This window comes from Stegostoma tigrinum, chromosome 6 (assembly GCF_030684315.1).
Source record: "Stegostoma tigrinum isolate sSteTig4 chromosome 6, sSteTig4.hap1, whole genome shotgun sequence".
Taxonomy (NCBI): domain Eukaryota; kingdom Metazoa; phylum Chordata; class Chondrichthyes; order Orectolobiformes; family Stegostomatidae; genus Stegostoma; species Stegostoma tigrinum.
This window is the reverse complement of record NC_081359.1, coordinates 49,334,862-49,355,008: the sequence shown is the minus strand read 5'-3', so window position 1 is coordinate 49,355,008 and position 20,147 is coordinate 49,334,862. Positions and strand designations below refer to the sequence as shown.

Here is a 20,147-nt window from a genome sequence, read left to right as displayed (position 1 = left end):
GATGGAGTACAATGTTGATAAGTGTGAGGTCATCTATTTTGGTAGGAATAACAGCAAAATGGACTATGTTTTAAAGGTCAAAAATTGCAGCATGCTGCTGTACAGAGGGTGTCCTTGTCATGAATTGCTAAAACTAGGATTACAGGTGTAGCAGGTAATTAAAAAGGCAAATGGAATTTTGTCTGTCATTGCTAGAGGAATGGAGTTTAAATACAAGGAGGCTATGCTGCAGCTGTATAGGGCCCTGGTGAGGCCACAACAGGAGCACTGTGTGCAGTTTTGGTCTCCTTACTTGAGAAAGAGATATACTAGCACTGGAGGGGGTAGGGAGGAGATTCACTCAGTTGATTCCAGAGTTGAGGGGGTTGGATTATGAGGAGAGACGGAGCAGGCTGGGATTATACTCGTTGGAATTCAGAAGAATAAGGGGAAATCTTACAGAAACATAGAAGATTATGAAGGGAATAGATAAGGTAGAGGCAGGGAGATTGTTTCCACTAGCAGATGAAACTAGGATTCGGGGCATCACCTCAAAATAAAGGGAAGCAGATGTAGGACTGAGGTCAGGAGGAACTTCTTCACCCAAAGGGTTGTGAATCTGTGGTATTCACTGCCCAGTGAAGCGATTGAAGCTACCTTGCTGAATGTTTTTAAGGCAAGGCAAGATAAATTTTTGAACGGTAAAGGAATTAAGGGTTATGGTGTGTGTACAGGTACAGCTGAGTCTCAAAAAGATCAGCCATGATCTTACTCAATGGCAGGGCAGGCTCAAGGCGCCAGATGGCCTACTCCTACTCCTAGTTCTTATGCAAAAGATGCTGACATTCCACATTTCACCAGTGCAACATTATTCATGCCTTCTCAGTAAAATAGATCCGTAAAAAATGAAGTCCCCACCTCCCTAACCTGTTCTTCCTCTCACTTATTCCCTCCTCATCCCACCTCAAGCCACAGCCCCATTTCCTTCCTACTATCCTCATCCTGTCCTTCTTCCCTGGACTGACCTATCCCCTCCCTACCGCACCATCTACACTCACCTCTACTGGTTCTATCCCTGCCTCTTTAACTTGTCTGCCTCCTCTCCACCTATCTTCTCCTCTATCCATCTTCGATCCGCCTCCCCCTTTCTCCCTACTTATTTCAGAACCCCCTCCTCACCTCCCCCTTTTCTGATGAAGGGTCCAGGCCCGAAACACCAGCTTTTGTGCTCCTAAGGTGCTGCTTGGCCTGCTGTGTTCATCCAGCTCTACACTTTATCTCTTATTCTCTTTCCTCTCCATTTCTGCCGATTCTGAAGTTAAACCTTTTGGCGATGGATGAGGAAGATCATACTGTATATTATGGGATCCCATTTCTCATTTATTAACGTGATTTTGACATTTTGTCAGCAACGTTTGGTGAAGCCACTTGACTGGGTTTGTTGTGACCTTGTTACCAAGTGTACACTACAAGAGTACGATGAATGCATCTTTACTGGGGCTGAGAGGAAAGTCAAAACTTCAGTTTCTGCCTTTCTCCATTTATTCACTGTTGTTTCTGTACTTATGAACATTTATTTGGCCACCAAATTAGTGCCCTGAGGGAAGGAGCTGAGGCAGACAGTCACATATATGCCAACATCTGCCATCATGCCAGTTTTTCAATGCTGACGCAATGATCATCAATTTTTTTTTGTTTTGTACTGAAGGCAGAGGTGGGACTTGATATCCTCCATATTATGTGTAGTGACCAGTTAAGCCTTTAAGAAGCTGGTAGTCAGCTGTTCGAGGACTGGTCTGCTTTTTTTTTGGGAGGGCATGCAATTCACACTGGATCAGGATCATCTATGTTGAAGTCATAACATTCAACAAGCCAGTGAAGAACCACTCATGACTGCTATTCCATAAGATAGGATCATACTCAATTGAGACGGGTGCTCATGCATGCCTGTTATCTCTGTCAATCAGGAGTGAACTTTCAGGCTGTAGAGCCCTTCCCACACCCACTGCCATTAATTGACTATTACATGTGCCATTCACTTTGGGATGAGTTCTGGGGAAAATCCTAATGTGTTAATACTTCTTGCTTGGAGCAGGGTCAGGATGGTTGACACTGATCTTGGGGTATCAACCACAAAAGGAATATCCTGCCCTGACTGACTGTTACTCTGTAAGAGCAAATGTTCTGTATGTACATCTACTGTTTATTACATCTGCAGAATGGCATCATTTAAATGGAATTAATAATGTGAATATAGACTCCATGTAGGCTCTCCTCACTCAAATTCCAACTAACAACAATTATTTTATTCTTTCCTCCCATGTTTCTTTGTCTAACCTTCATTTTGAATACATCTCTTGCTATTATCTTACTGCAAGTTGCTTAAGTAATTAACTCCCCTCCTGATTGCCCAAATCCTGTCTGCCGTCTTCAAGGTCAGGAGTCTGATGGAATAGTTACATTTGTCTCAATGACTGCAGCTCTGACAACACTTGAGCAGTCCACCTGATTTGTAACAAGTTGACAAACATTATCCCTACACAACTGATACTGAGTATCATTTACAGGACGTACTATAGAAACTCAGCAAGGCTCCTTAGATAGAACCTTCCTAATCCATGGCCACTACCATCTGGAAGGATAAGGGCAGCAGATACCACCTGCAAATTCCCCTCCAAGCTACTCACCAACTAGACTTGGAAACATATCGTTCTTCCTTCAGTATTGTTGAGTCAAAATCTTGGAACTCCTTCCATTATGGGTTTACCTACATCAAGTGGATTGCAATAGTTCAAGAAGGCAGCGCACAACACCTTCTCAAGGTCAACTAAGGATGTACAATAAAGCTGTGCGCTCGGGCCTTAGTCTGTCCCACCAGTGTCTAGACCTGCAATAGGGCCTTGGATGGAGATCAGTTGTGGAAAACATGGCTTCTTTTTTCTAAACCTTAACATCATTATTACTAGATCCATGCATCATTAAACAAGAGTTACACATCTCATACTAATTCTATATATATTTATAACATTGAACATTACCATTTCTAACTTATATACACATGTTTACTTTAAACAAAAGATAATGGATCCCAATAACATTATGACTCATAAGACATAGGAGCAGCAGTTAGGCCATTCAGCCCATCAAGTCTATTGAATCTGCTATTCAGTCATGGCTGATAGGTTTCTCAACCCCATTCTCCTGCTTTCTCCCCAAAACCCTTGATCCCCTTAACAATCAAGAGGCTATCTATCCCTGTCTTAAATGTACTCAATGACCTGGCCTCCACAGTGTTTTGTGACACAAATTTCGTAGATTTACTGCTCTGGCTGCAGAAGTTTCTCATTATCTCCATTCTAAAAGGCCTTCCCTTTACTCTCAGGCTGTGCCCTTGGGCCCTAGTCTCTCCTACCAATGCAAACATCTTCCCAATATATACTGTCTAGACCTGCAATAGGTATAAACTATAAATTAAATGCTTGCAATGTAAGACTCCAATTAAATAGTCATGTCCTTGTCTTTAAATCTGTACAAAAATGTCAAAGGATTGTGATTGGTGTACGTAACAGTGTATGGTGCATTATTTGCATCATTAAAATGTTGTAAGGCCAGTACAAAACTCCAACTCCTTTTCAATGAGTGAACATTTTCTCTGGTGGATATTGAGTTTCTTTGGAAAAATAGCTAATTGGCCTTTCAATGCCACAGTCATCCTCCTGTATCAACATAGCTCCAACCCTTACATTGTACATCGGTAGACACTTTCAAGGGTGTTAAGAAATTTGACATTAGCTAAAACTGGTGCAGTGGTTAACAGTGCTTTTAAATTCTCAAAAAGCATCCTGGCATTGTCCTGTCCACTGAAATTTTGTGTTCTTCCTGAACAAATCTGCCAGCAGTGTCACCACGTTACAAACACCACGTTTGGTACAAAATTCCTGCAGAATCCGCTCAGTTCCAAAAATTGTAGCACTTCCTTCTTCAAAGGTGGTCTTGGAAATTCCATGATGACGTTCATCTTCACATTCCTCTGTGCCTTTTTGTCTGAGTCCAATGTGGTGCCCTAAGAACCCCACTGAATTTGTGAATTGTGTTTTTGGCCAAGTTTATGACCAACTTTGCCTTCTGTAGTCTCTCAAAGACCTCTGCAAAATGTTCCATGTGATATGTCCACACATCTCTACAGACAGTGCATTTAGTCGATCCTGCCACAACTCTGCATAAGTCTTTGAAAAGTGACTGGTGTGTTTTTCATTCCAAAGGGCATTATTTTAACACATTTAGGGTTATAAAAGAAGAAACTTCTTTCAACTTCCTTCACTCTTTAACAAAGGTACTTGTCAGTAACCGCAAAGTCAGTCCAAATTTGTGATGTAAGTGACTTGTCCTACATTTTCCACACAGTCCTCCAGCGTTGGAATTGGGTATGAATCTGATTTGTTCATGGCATTGACCTTCCAATAATCTACACAGAATTGTTGAGTACCATCAGGTTTGGAAATTGATATGATTGGCAAACCCTACATGACTTGCCTATACAACGACATCTTGGAGCATCACTTCTACTTCCTTCTGTATGTGTGCTGCTTTGAGAGGATTAAGCCTGTAGCGCTGTGGTTTTATTGGAACAGCATTCCCTATGTCAACCTCATACTAAAGTATCAGTCCTCTCCATTCCATTTGTATATATATGCCCACATAGCACTGTAACAACACTTTCAATTCAGTTCTCTGTTACTGGGATAGACGTCACTACACTATCCCATCCTTTTAAGGACTTTCTCATTATTCAATGTACTCAGAGGCATATCACAATCTGAATCATCTGGATATGATTCCTCACTTTGAGTGGCAGTAGCTAATAACTGTTTCTCTGTCAGTACTTTTCCTGTTCAAGTAAGATTTCAGCATGTTCACGTGACATACCCAATAAATTATTTTTCCCTATCTAGCATCTTAACCAGTTGGTTCACCTGACTCAACTCCTCAATCTGATAGGGACCACTAAATCTTGCTTTGAACAGATCTACTAGTATCAGCACCAATACGTTATCCCTACGGGTAAATGTAAACATTTTTGATTTCTTATCTGCTTCTTGCATCATTAGATGCTGACAGGAAGTATTGCAAGTAGCAAACGAATTATCTGTAGGAGTTCATCTAGGAGTGAGGAAGACTCGGGCTAAGATACAAAAACATTTCTATTGGCCTGGATTACATAAAGATGTGGTTGAATTTTGCCACATCTGTCATACGTTAAATGGTACAAAAGCCACAAGCCACCTTCAAATGTTATCTAGCAAATTCACCTACTCTATTTAATCTTCTCCCTTCAGATACATAATCCAACTACGAGATCTCTGTCTCTGACTTATCAACTTTTCCTTAATTAAATCTAAAGGCCTTCTTACTTTGTATCAGAATGCCAATACAAATGGAGTAAATTGAGTTGATTCACTTAGAGAATCTCAAATAGTAAATAATATGAAGGGGATACCTTTATCCCAATCATTTGACTAATCCTGGCAATAAGCCGTCAACATGGTCTTTAGGGCCTGATGCTACCTTTCCAATGGTCCCTAGGATTCAAGATGGTATATGCTGGATTTAAAGTGGTTGATGTCTAAACTATCCCTAATCTCATTAAATAATTTGGTCGTAAAATTGGATTCTTGGTCTGACTGAATCTTCCTGGGTAGTCTGTAGCAGGTAAAGAAAGCAAGCAACTCCTCCACAAATTTTTGTTTGTCTTGACATTTGTCAATGGAATTACTTCCAGAAACCTGTTAGACACATCCATTATGGTTAGCCAATACTGGTTCCTACTTTTGGTTTAAGGGAGGGGACCCACACAATCAATCATAGCCTGGGTGAAAGGTTGTTCAAATGTGGAAATTGGCATCAAAGGCACTGGTTTTATTACTGCTTCTGGCTTTTGTACCATTAACATGTATGACAGATGTGGCAAAATTCAACCTCATCTTTGTGTAATCCAGGCCAATAGAAATGTTTCTGCATCTTAGCCTGAGTCTGCCTCAATCCTAGATGAACTCCTACACATAATTTGTGTGCTACTTGCAATACTTCCTGTCTGTGTTGCCAGGAGCATACAATGTGGTGAACTTCTCCCCAATTCTCTTCTGCACAAGGTCTCCATTTCCACCTTAAGATTTTATCCTTGAGGTAATAATGTTCTGGAGTACACTCTGATTCCTTTTAGGACTAGGCTTTGTGTTATTAATCTATTATTGTTTCATCTTTTTGCTGTAACTTAATTTCAGAACTAAACATATCTGCCTGATCCTTTACCTGCTCAGGTTGTTCTTTACCATTTTGTCAAACAGGGTGCCAGCTAACTGGACCTCACCTCCTTTAACTCTTTAGTCTTTCAGTTTTCTCTTCTAGTTTTCTCTTCTTGCTTTAACTTATGACTGTGGGATCCTGTCACAACATAGTCTGGAAAAATTCTAGGTTATTTTCTTTTAACTCCTCACTACCCTGGTGATCTTTTGGTCTCTCCGCTACAATGGGTTCACTCCCATCTTTGATTTGCCATATCATTTCCACGAATAAATTATGTTCCTGGAATAGTCAATCTTTGAATCACTCCCCTCCCCAGGCTTGACTTAGAGAGGAGTGCTAATTCTCTCTCCACTTATTCCACAGATTATCACTGTCTTGGGCAACATTGTCAGAAGTAGTGCAAATGTTTTCATCTCTTACTATTAGAGACTGACCAGCTCCTGTATTTCTCAATATTTGAACTACTTTACCTACTCCCCCTGTTCTACCTGAATAAACCTTACCCAAAGTGGCAAAGTCTTTGAAAAGATCAGGCAGGATCTTACTTTGTAGCTCGTGACTAGTCTGTGCATTCTCTTGCAGCTCCTCGAGTTCTCTTGGAGTTACTGTCACTACCTCAACTAATCCCACTAGTTAAGCCTCTTTTACCACATCCTTTTTCCCCAGTGCCCTCTTAAGTGTCTCAGCACTGTGACTTTGTGTGCCCCACCTTATTGCAGTGAAAACGCCCTAAGGCCTTTCACCTCTTTACCAACGTCTTGGGTTTCTTTTCTTCACATGTGGCCAGCTGTTCCCAATGTGATCTACTTCTTGCTTTTCATTGACGGATTTCCCTCTTTCCCACTTTCTAACTCTCACAGAATGAAATTGCTGTCAGAAACTAGACTTTAATTTACACACTAATACATATTTATCTGTCATCGCTGCAGCTCTACTTGCTGTTTTTACCTTCTGTTTCTCAACTCATGTTCTTATCACTTCTGGAAGTGATTTTTTAAACTCCAGCAGAATAATAAACAAATAACCTTCATAAAAAGATGCTTGAGATTTACCTAGGAATTTCAAGTAGACAAGGCTGAGAAATACCATAGTAATGAGAATTAAGCATCTTTCATTTCTCTAAATGCACCTAGTTTCCAGTTTTCCTTCTATGTCACTTACCTTAAATCTATGATTTCCAGCTCTGGTCTCCCCCACCCCAGGGAAAAGACCTTAGCTATTCACCCTATGCCACTCATGATTTTATAAACCTCTAAGGGCAACCCTCAGCCTCTGACACTCCAGGGAAAATGGTCCAGTCTATTCAGCCTCTCCCTATAGCTCAAACCCCCTAACCCTAACAACATCCTTGTAAATCCTTTCTGAACTCTTCAAACTTCACAATGTCCTAACTGTGGCAGGGAGACCAACATTGAACACAGTATTCGAAAAGTGGCCTAACCAATGCTGCCACATGATCTCCCAACTCCTGTACTCAATGCACTGACCAATAAAGGCAAGCATACCAAACGCTGCCTTCACTATCCTGTCTACCTGTGACTGTACTTTCGAGGAACTATGAACCTTCATTCCAAGGTGTCTCTGTTCAGCAGCGCTCCCCGGGACTTTACCGTGAAGTATATAGGTCCTGCCCTAATTTGTCTTCCTAAAATGCAACTCCTCACAATAATGTAAATTATACTTCATCTGCCAGCCTTTGGCCCATTGGCCATCCGGTCAAGGTCTCATTGAGCTCTGAGGTAACCTCCTTTGCTGTCCACTATACCACCAATTTTGGTGTCGTCTGCAAACTTACTAACCAGACCACTTATGTTCACGTCCAAATTATTTATATAAATGACAAAAAGCAATGAACCTAGGTCCTTTTGGCATTCTGCTGGTCACAGGCCTCTAGTCTGAAAAGCAACCCTCCACCACCCTCCATCTCCTCCCTTCAAGCCAATTCGGTATCCAAATGGCTAGTTCTCCTTGTATTCTGTTATCTAACTTGTCAACTGCTTTACTGAAGACCATATAGATCATGTTCACTGCTCTGCCTTCATTTATTCTTTGTTATTTCTTCAAATAACTTGGTCACTGGTCAGACCTGATTTCCCATACACAAAGCCATATTGACTATCTCCTAATCATTCCTTGCTGTTCCTTGCATGGAAATCCTGTCCCGCAGGACACCCTCAAACAACTTGCCCACTACTGATGACAGGCTCACTAGTCTATAATTCCCCGGCTTTTCCTTACCACCTTTCTTAAACAATGGCATTATGTTAGCCAACCTCTAGTCTTCTGGCACTTTATTTATAGCAATTGATGATACGAATATCTCAGCAAGGGGTACAGCAATCGCTTCCCTAGCTTCCCACAGAGTTCTAGTGTATGCCTGATCAAGTCCCAGAGATTTATCCACTTTTATGCATTTTAAGATGTCCAGCACCATTTCCTGTTTAATAGCGACATCTTGAAAAGTGCCCATATTTATTTCTCTAAATTCTCTATCTTCCACATTCTTAAGGATGTGGAAGCTTTGGAAAGGGTGCAGAGGATGTGGAAGCTTTGGAAAGGGTGCAGAGGAGATTTACTAGGATGTTGCCTGGTATGGAGGGAAGGTCTTACGAGGAAAGGCTGAGGGACTTGAGGCTGTTTTCATTAGAGAGGAGGAGGTTGGGAGATGACTTAACTGAAACATATAAAATAATCAGAGGGTTAGATAGGGTGGATAGGGAGAGCCTTTTTCCTAGGATGGTGATGGCAAGCACGAGGGGGCATAGCTTTAAATTGAGGGGATAAAAGATATAGGACAGATGTTAGAGGTAGTTTCTTTACTCAGAGTAGTAAGGGAATGGAACGCTTTGCCTGCAACGATTGTAGATTCGCCAACTTTAGACACGTGTAAGTCATCATTGGATGAGCATATGGACGTACATGGAATAGTGTAGGTTAGATGGGCTTTAGATCAGTATGACAGGTTGGCACAACATCGAGGGCCGAAGGGCCTGTACTGTGCTGTAATGTTCTATATTCTAATCCGTCTACAATCTTCATGTTGTTTCTATCTTTAATGTTCTCACTAATCTACGCTATGTTTAATTCTTTCAAATTCTGCACGAGTCTGACCTGGTTCCTTCTGAAAATTTCCTAAGCATTGTCTAAATACTTCTGGTACCAACTTGTAGGCATTCACAACTGCCTTTTTTTTCCTACTTCATAGTCTCCTGACACCACATTTCGCAGCACTGCAAACACCTCACTAGTCCTGCCTACCAACTTGGTCTAAATTAACATCACTCTCACAGTCTCCAGCCAATTTATTTGTGTACCTAATTTCTCAAAGAAAGTTAAAAAGACTTCTACATCATTATCATCGAATTTTGGTAATGTTCTGATATGTTTATGTATATCTCTACCAGGTCTTTGGCTACTATGGGTTTGCTCATCATCACTGTCCTCCTCACTATTTTCTACCTTCATTTCCATTCTTTTAAATAGTCTTTCCTATTTACTTTACAACTTCTGAATTTCAAACAGGGTTCCTCTTTTTGTCTTTCCTTTTCCTATAACCATAATTCAAACCATTCCCTTTCTTCTCTCGCTTTTTCCTTCTCTAAATCTTATTGTCTTATTTGCAATTTAATTTTTTCTAACTCCACTACACTTGCCTGTTTCTCTGATATGCCCTAAATGCTTGACCAACTCTGTTACAATTTCAGCCTTCCTCCTATCCCTAGTGAAACCCAATTCTAGTCCGTTTGCTAATTCTAAAAGTAGCTCCTTCTTCTATATTTCTAAAATTTCTCAGCAAATTCGGGAAGCATCTTCAAACCCCAGAACCCCTCTATCAATGTTAAGAGCTATTTCCCCCACTTTTGATTTAACCAGCCATGAGCAACTTAACTGAGAAGTGAAAAATCTGTTTAATTTAAGTTTTATGTAAAGATATAGGACACTAGCCCCCAAGTTTATTTAAAATCTGCTGGGAACTTTCAAACCCCAAATCTGTTCAGATCCTGGAAGTGAACTGGCCAGATCCTGGACCTGAGAGTCCAATCTTTCGTAAAGGGAAAGCCGAGTCCCCTCTGATAACTAAAACCAAAACACCCAGAAAGTTGGTCATCACCCTATAATCTGTTTTTAAAATAATGAGAACAGTGATATAACCTGCCTGTGACCCTCAAGCTATTATAAAGGCATGGTTAAATGAAATAAACTCCTGACACTCTCTACAATTTATTGATATAGCTCTAATGGTGAACAAATTAACTGAAGTGTTATTAAACCAAACACTCCCCAATAAAACAAAATGCTAATGGTATGCTGTTCCAACAAATGTAAGTCCTACTGATATAAACCAAAATAATAAACAAAAATTACAACTTAGTCTCTCAAAATTATAGCCAGGGTGTCTTCCAGAATGTTATGCGCCTCCTCCACTGATCATCTTAGCTAAGACTGCCACTGTACCTTTTAGATGATGGATACTCCGAGACTTAGAATTCTGTAACAGCCAGTGATTTTCTTTTTGGAGCTGATGGTTGTTATCTCTAGTAGATGGCAAGTTGCTCTTACCCTAATTTTCAAATGCCCTCTTCTTTTATACACTTGATGATATATCAATTTCTTGGAATAGGATTGGCCCTATGTTATCAAAACTGTCAAATTTAAATATAAATGGTTTTTAGAATCTAAGTGCTTGGTTTAAATTAATTGGCTGATATTCAAACTAGTTCCCCTGATAATTAAACAAAACTGGCTTAGATTGCTAACCATACAGCCTTTGATATAACTTTAAATTTCAGGAGCTGTGTGCCCCTGCAAACCCACAAGTTGCTGTCTGCAGGCACCCTTTTTTTAGACCTCCAAGCCTGGAAAAAGCATGTCATGTTTTAAAGGGACCACACACACTTCCCACAATCATTTTACAAACATCAAATTCGAACATCCTGCTTTCCAATCTTCAAGTACGCCACCCAACTTTGCAACACCTAACTGTAATCCTTTAGAGTTCCCTAGATACAGGCATCATACTTCTGGATTAGAAAATTGCAAATTTGCTCTGCTTTTTAAGATTGGACGAAGAAAACCAGGAAATTACAGACAACTTACCCTAACATGTGTTTTGGGGAAGTTGTTGGAATCCATATCAAAAATGGGGGAAACTGAACACTGTAATTTTTATTTTAATTTAATAAGAGAGAGCCAACGTGGATTCATGACAGTGGATCGTGCCTGACAAACCACATTGAATTTTTCTAAATGGTGCCCAAGGTAGTTTTCAAGAATGATACCTGGACATTAGGGATTAAGCTGTGAGGACGGATTGTACAAAGTAGGCCTCTTTTCTCTAGAACTTAGGTGAAGGGGGTGATCTGATCAAAGCCTTCAAGTTATTAACAAGAAAAGACAGCATAGGTAAAGAAACTGTTTATACTGGTTAGGGATTCTATATGGGCATAGCCTAAGAATTAAGGCCAGACCATTTCAGATACACTGATGAGGAGTTGGACTTGGAACACTAACTTTGCTTTCTACCCACAGGCTACCAGACCTGTTGAGTTTTTTTCAGCAATTTCTGATTTTGTTTCAGATTGCTGTTATCCTGCAGTTCTTTGTTTTATTTTGTTCATTCAGGAGAGATGTTAGGAAGCACTTAAACATGCAAAGGATGGTAGATGTTTGGAACTCTCTTCCACAAATGGTAGTGGATGCAAGGATCAGATGTTCATTTTAAATGAAGTATTTTTGTTAAGCAATGGTATTAAAAGGATGTGGGTCAAAGGAAATGTTGTGAAGTTAGACCACAGTTCAGCTCTGACTCATTGGTGAAGCAGGCTCAAGGGGCTAAATGACCTATTCCTGTTCCTATCTTGCATTGCTGTCTCAGGACTGCCTCCGTCAGTATTGGTCACACCTCCATCCCATTTCTGCCTTCCTGGAATGAAGATATGACAGGGATGTTCTTTTGTTTAAAAAGAAAATGGGTCTGTGAGTTGACACATTTCCTAATTTGACCCTCCCACCTTCTCCACAAAAATTGACATGATACGCTTATGTTCTTGATTGCCTATTCAGACAAAATCAACTCTTAGTTAGCACTATTTCACATCTTTCAGACTGGTTTATGTGTTGATGAGATCATCTTTTATCCTTCTAAATGCAAGAAGATATAGGCCCAATTTACTCAGCCTCTCATGTCTTGTCTTAGACTAAAGTACTTCAGGTACAATTTCGTCAAAGCCTTTTCATTTGGTACAACAATCACCACCGTTCCTGATTCCTCAGATGCTGAAGAGGTCCATGTCTACATGCAGCATGATCTGTACATCGCCTGATTTGGCTTATAAGATCGCAAGTAGTGTAAGACAAGTGCCAGGCAATAGTCATTTCTAATCAGAGACGTTCTAGCCATTGCCCCATTGCATTCAATGGTACTTCTATCACTGATTCTCCTACTACCAATATCCTGTAGGTCAGCATAGACCAAAAACATAACTCAACCAGCCCTGTAAATATTGAGGCTGCAAGAGCTGGTCAGAGGTGTGATAGAATACTCTCTTGTCTAGATGAGTATAACTTCAAGAACATTCATGAAATTCAAGGCAGCTCGCTTAACTATTACCTCATTAATCACTTTCAAAAATCACTCCCTTTATCACTAGCAAAATGACAGCAGTGTGTACCATCAGCAAGATGCACAGCCAAATGTTGAGGTTGTACGAGACATTGAGGCCTTTTCTGGAGTACTGTGTTCAGTTCTGGCTGCTCAGCTATAGGAAGGATATCACTAAGCTGGACTGGATACAGAAGAGATTTACCAGGCTGTTGCTGGGTATGGGATATTTGAAAGCCCGGATAGGATGGAACGACTTTCACTGGAGCATAGGTGGTTGAGAGGAGACCTTATAGAAGTTTATAAAATTGAGTGGTATGGATAGGGTTAATGGTAGGTATCTTTTCCTTAGAATGGGGGACTTTGAGACAAAGTAACACATTTTTAAGGTGAGAGGAGACAGATTAAAAAAAGACACGGGGGCAAATTTACAGTGTGATTTGTGTGTGGAATGGATTTCCTGAGAGAGTGGTGGATGTGGGCACAATTACAACATTTAAGAGATATTTGGATAAGTACATGAATAGAAAAGATTTGGAGGGATATGGTCCAGGAGGAGGCAAATGGCCCCTGTTTAGGTTAGGATTATGTTCAGCATAGATTGGTTGGACCAAAAAGTCTGTGTTTCCGTGCTGAATGACTATGACATCTATCACCTAGTAGACCAAGGAAAGCAGATGCATGAGATCACCACCACATATTAGGTTCCCCTCCAAATCATCCAAACTTGGAGCTCTGTCACCGTTCTTTGTTTACTGCTGGGTCAAAATCTGGAATTTCCTTCCTAAAAGGTATCCTGATACCCCAAAGGCTGCAGTTGTTCAAGAAGGTAGCTCACTATCCCCATTTCCAGTGCAGTTCAGAATTCACAACAAATATTGGTTTAGCCAGTGATGTTCACATCCTCTGAATTAATTTTGAAAAAGACTGTTCTTGTACTCTAATGCACTTAAAATAAGAACCAATATATGATTTGTCATCAGTCCATATTTCTTGATTTTGATATCCACTTAGGATGCACTTAGGATCCACTTAGAGATGGGCTGAGAGGTGGCAGATGGAGTTCAACCTGGATAAATGCGAGGTGATGCATTTTGGAAGGTCGAATTTGAAAGCTGAGTACAGGATTAAGGATAGGATTCTTGGCAGCGTGGAGGAACAGAGGGATCTTGGTGTGCAGATACATAGATCCCTTAAAATGGCCACCCAAGTGGACAGGGTTGTTAAGAAAGCATATGGTGTTTTGGCTTTCATTAACAGGGGGATTGAGTTTAAGAGTCGTGAGATCTTGTTGCAGCTCTATAAAACTTTGGTTAGACCGCACTTGGAATACTGCGTCCAGTTCTGGGCGCCCTATTATAGGAAAGATGTGGATGCTTTGGAGAGGGTTCAGAGGAGGTTTACCAGGATGCTGCCTGGACTGGAGGGCTTATCTTATGAAGAGAGGTTGACTGAGCTCGGTCTCTTTTCATTGGAGAAAAGGAGGAGGAGAGGGGACCTAATTGAGGTATACAAGATAATGAGAGGCATAGATAGAGTTGATAGCCAGAGACTATTTCCCAGGGCAGAAATGGCTAGCACGAGGGGTCATAGTTTTAAGCTGGTTGGTGGAAAGTATAGAGGGGATGTCAGAGGCAGGTTCTTTACGCAAAGAGTTGTGAGAGCATGGAATGCGTTGCCAGCAGCAGTTGTGAAAGCAAGGTCATTGGGGTCATTTAAGAGACTGCTGGACACGTATATGGTCACAGAAATTTGAGGGTGCATACATGAGGATCAATGGTCGGCACAACATTGTGGGCTGAAGGGCCTGTTCTGTGCTGTACTGTTCTATGTTCTATGTGTAATAAAAGCAAAATAATGTGGATGCCTGAAATCAGAAATGAAAAACAAAGTGCTGGAGAAACTATTCAGCTGTGTGGAGAATGAAGTAAAGTTAGCACCTGAGTCCAGTATGACTGTTTCAGACTGAGGATGTGTTTGGGGAGTGGAGGTAGAAGTGATTTGATATTTCCTATCACACAGATGGGTGAGTAAGAAAATGATAGAAACTTGACCGTGGGTACAATGCATATTATATGTGTAATGAGTAGAAAACAAACATGTTTAATTTTGCTCCATTCATACATGAAATATTATTGTGCCATACAGACAGGAGGGATAAGTGTGATAATAGGTCACACAAATAACACAGAATTACATCCCAACAGCAATTGTAATGTGCCCTGATTGAAACTAAAACTAGCTTGTATTTTAAGTTTCTTAACACCAGATAAAACTGTGGCTATAGGACAGTGTCAGAACAGGGATGTCTTAAACATCTCAATAAAATTGGAATTGTTGTAATTGATGCAAAATGTATATGTTCATCAGGAGTTTTGTTGATATATAGGAATACCTTCCTAATACTGAGCCACTTGCGTACTTGATCCTGAAAGGGAAAGCATGGCAAATCATTGGAATACAGAAGTATGAGAGGTAATCCTACTGACACACAAGACTTTTAGAGTAATTGACATGGTATATGCTAAAGTTTGTTTCATTACAGAAGAATCTCGGACCAGGTGGAATCTTAGGATATTGGGTTGTACATTTAAGACACAGATGAGGAAAAATTACTTCTCTTAGGGTTAGGAATCTGTAGATGTTTTTTAATCACAAAGGACTGTTGAGGCTGAAGCATTAAGTTTATTCAAGACTGAAGTACAGATTCCTAATCGTAAGGAAATGAGCATAATGGGGAACAGGCAGGAAAGTGGAGTTGAGTATTACCAGATCAACTGTGATTTCATTAAATGGCAGAGTAGACTGAAAACCATCTTCTGTTCCTACATCTTAAGGTCTGAAATCACTGAATCAACATATATTAGAAGACCATAAAATGATTTGTTTACAGCACTTGATTTTTGCCTGTTGTAAATGGTTACAAATCATTGTAACATGAAGTGTGCCAGATTTGTCTGGTGAATGCAGACATTTGGAATATGTGATTGGACTGTATAGCCAATTCAAAACAATATATTATTACATGTGTGAGTGTGTGCGCGTGTATACCCACCCCACTTGCACTCTTCTCTCTGCCCACCCCCAACAAACATGTGAACACCCCTTCACCTACGTGCAGTCAAGGAATAGAATCATTACTAAAGACCCCTGGATGGCAGTACTAATGAAGTATGGAATCTGTCAAAGTATTTTAGTATAATGCAATTCCTGTGTGACAGCTTGCTAAAAGGGTGATGTTGTGATTTTGCAGTTTTGTTGGGCAGGCATATTCATTGGCATTGAGTGCACTCTGATGATAGGCCTAGTAAGCAGTGGGATTTGTTGTGAGTGGGATTTCCATGTTCTGTTTGTGACAGGGGTGCCAGCAAGTGAGCATTACTGATGGATTCTACCTGCAGATTTTACGTCCTGGATGCACACTAACAGGCACTAACAGTTGAAGCAACTTCATGTGGTTTGAACATTTGACAGGACTGATTATTTGAAATTTGCTTTTTAAAATTCACTTGCTATTTCTTTGTCAGCATAAATCTCAGATCTGCAGTGAAAATCAAAGTAATGGCCCAAATTTCCCTGTAACTAGGTTGTCAAAGATGGGGCCTGGTTTGTGAAGTGGCAGGACCCTGAGTCATTTTAACAGGCAGTGCTGAATTAAGAGAATATTAAATTGAAGATGATGGTCTTCCTGTCAGAGGTGCCTGTCTAGTGAGAGGTCCAGCATCTTTAATGTAGCAGACAGAGGTCGTCACTCATGAGGCTACATTAAAAAGAGGAAGGACAGTACCTCCATGTTTACCTGGTGGTCTCACCTCATGGATCCTGTCCCGAGGCCATTCGGGGTGGAACATGACCCTAAGTCAATCAAGTAATTGCTGCTCTACTGCCCTCCCTTCCACTGGAGTATTCTGTGGCATTGGGAAAACATCAGGCTCCCCAACCAACACCTTCCACTGCTTTCTGTCTTGACTTGGCACCCACCAGTCATTACAGAATCATTTTAAGAAGGTGTTTTAGCTCATTTTGTTGGCATCATCTCTTCGAATAAGCATTATGGCCTTGTGCCAATCTCCTTTTTTTCTCCTTATCCTAGTGAATTATTTCTTTCAAGTATTCAATACCCTCTGTTCAATTGAACCTGCCTTCACACTTTGGGGCAGTGCATTCCATACCCTACTTGCTGAATGTAGAGATTTTCTCTTGTACCATATTTGCTTTATTTCCGCAAATCACTTTAAATCTGCACCTTCTGGTTCTTGATCCTTTGGAGAGCAGGAACGGTTTCTCCCTGTATACTCTATCATGTAAACTCATAGTTCTAAGTACCTGTATCAGATCTCCTCTTAGCCTTTTTCAGTCCAAGAAGAGCACTCCAACCTTTGATCTGTCCTCAATTGAAATGCCCAGAAAGTGGTACAATCCACTATGTTGCATCAAAAATATTGCATGAGGCCTTTTTTTTAGATGAGTTTATACTTGCATTGTTCAGTTACTTTAGAAAATGTTGCAATCTGAATTTTATGTCTTGGGAAATAAAACACAAATGTTGGCTTCAATGGAAAGTTCCTCAAGTTCAAGGATCACTGCAATTGAAGTCATGCCCACCAAGAGTTGTTGGCCAATCAGAGGCTTGCATGCTTTCTTTACACAGCCATTCCACCTGGAGGCAATGGTTGCTGCCAGTCTCTATCTGCGCAAGATGCAAGCAGCAAGAAAGAGTGAATTTAGGCGGATAATCATTCTGATGCACAGCTGTGTCAAGCCTAGAGCTCAATGGATGGACCTTGTGCTCTCAACTGTGGCAAATAGTGGGAGGTTGTGATTATTTCCCACTTGAGTCTCATTGAGCTCACTAGTGGTATTATGGTGAAGTGGAGGTATAGTGTCTCTATACTAGTAATCCAGAGTGTTGGGCTGATGTTCTAGAGACATGGTTTTCATTCCCACCATGTCAGATGGCGAAATTTGAATTCGGTTTAAAAAAAATCTGGAATTAGTAGCTAGACTAACAGTGACTGGGAGTGTGTCTCATTCAAAGGTATTCAGTGCCTGATTGAGAGCCTCAGCATAATGGACTGCCAATGAAAGCCACCCTGTTCTTGTTGATACCCCTCTACACCCCTGTAGCCACTACCCCATGTCTGTCTTCCTGCCTCTAGCCAGAAGTTCTCGGTGGATGAGGCAACTGCTTAGGACCTTAATCTCGAGGAAGGGCTATCTCTCAGGATTTTTAAGCACCTGATTGAATTTGAATATCTTTTATCGTCACGTGTACTCCAGTACAGTAGTACAATGGCCGCCTCTAATGGTGCCATCTTAGGTGCAAGTGCCTAAAAATAAATCTTGAATACAAAAGAGGAGTTAAAGGAAAAGTAGTAGCGTTACTTAGTGTCTTAAAAAATTAGTTAGAAATAAGATTTCTGTAACATAGATAAAAGATTGACATCACAGTCCAGTAAAGAATTTCAAATAGACATTACATTGCGGCAGCTCAACGAGCACATGGTCTGTCTGCCTATTCCAGGCTCCAGTCCAACAGTTGTCCCATTCTCCACCGGCACTTGGCTGCACCAAGCTAAGTTGTGCTGTTCTGGGACTCTGCTTTCCTCTCGTGATGCTCCGGAACTGCTAAAATGAGAGTTTAGAAAAAGAAAAAGAGAAAAAGAACATGCAGAGCAGAGGAGCTCTGGATGGATCATCCTACTCTGCCACCATCATGTTGGGAGTCAGAAAAATCAACAAGTGCTCTCTAAAAGATGTTGGTAGGGTCAGATCACCAAGCTAGTCATCAGTTCTCCATCTGATGGCTGAGATTCATATAACTAGAATGATATTCTGCTTAATGTGCTCATTTCTGTATTACCAAATCCAAATCGATGTGGTGTGCCCTGTAACTTTAAAAGTGTATGGTGTTGCATCTTTCTGATTTTATTTGTATTTGCCCCTGATTAAAGTTCCAGCATCTGTTTGGTATCTCCCATAAAAGGTCAGTATTTTTGAAAAAAAAATGTGGAAGGCTGTCCCTGTTGAGTATGCATTCTGCCGGTGCTGTTGGCCTCACTTTTTAAATTTATCATCATACGGCTCTCAAAGCCTGATCCCTCTTCCCTATTGTATATGCACCAGCTCTCCAAAGTGATTGAATGTATTATCATCTTGCCTGCCTGTCTTTCCTCTAACTCTGAATACCTATGGGCTCTGTGCTCCTGCCTCAGTATTGTTATGACACTGTAAAAAGTCCTTAATCATCTTGATCTGTTTGCAGGCTCTTTTGGATTTGACCCAGACTATCCTTAACTAACACCTCCAGTGGTATCGGCCAACTGCTGTATTCTGGTTCCATTCTTACTGATCTGTTTCCAGAGAAACTCCTGTGCACTCAATTATTCGAAACCTCTGCAGGTCTCCCAAAACTTTAGCTAAAACTTTGCAGTCCGTGTCCTAACTCCCAGAAAGTCCCTTGCGCCCATTATCCTTGTTGACATTAATTTATTTTATCCCTTGATCTTGTATTACCCTGAGTTTGAAATTCTCGTATGTTTAGAAGGCCTCCATGGTCTTTCCTTATTGGTCTTGTGCTGTACTATCTCTGTTGCCTTCACCCTAGTCTGCATTTCTAAAGATATCCTGAGTATTGCTGTTTTCCCTCATTGCCTTCTATTGCCTAGACCTAAGCTCTGGAATTCTTTCCCTCGATAAATCCATCCATCTATCGCTGTCCTCAATCAGGATGATCTTTAAAAAATATTTTTTTTGACCAAGCTTTTGATCTCCTACCCTTATACTCCAGTACAAATTGTATCAAATTTTATTTCATTGTGTTCCTGAGAAGCACCTTGGAGCATATTGTTACTTTCAGAATACTACATGAATGCAAGTTATATTGTCAAACACAATCAAAAAGTGAAATTTCTGGGAAACTGAGCATTGATGGCTGTATTTAAGACTGGTAGGGGGATTGTTGTGAAAATGCCCAAAGGATGAACAATCATAATGCTATGTTTAATCAACTCATTGGATGTGAGAACAGGAATAAGCCATTCTGCTCCCTGAGGTTGATTTGTTGTCGCATGACCTGAAGTGCTTTGTTCATGAGCGGTAGAGGCAGATCACAGCAAACAAAGGGTATGTAGATCAAAAAGCCTTGGAGGCATACAGTTACATTATTTGGGACAAAAATCCATTCAACAGTCTAATATTGGCCATAAAGAAGCTGTTCCTGAACCTGCTCGTGCGAGTGTTCAGGCTTCTATGTCTTCTGTCT

At 40.7% G+C, this 20,147-nt stretch overlaps 1 protein-coding gene across 8 annotated transcripts in view; it reads left to right on the top strand.

Annotated features, from left to right (window-relative positions):
• Positions 1–20,147, top strand: part of fat3a (FAT atypical cadherin 3a) — an 808,281-nt gene that overhangs the window by 406,718 nt on the left and 381,416 nt on the right. The gene's annotated exons all lie outside the window — the stretch shown is intronic.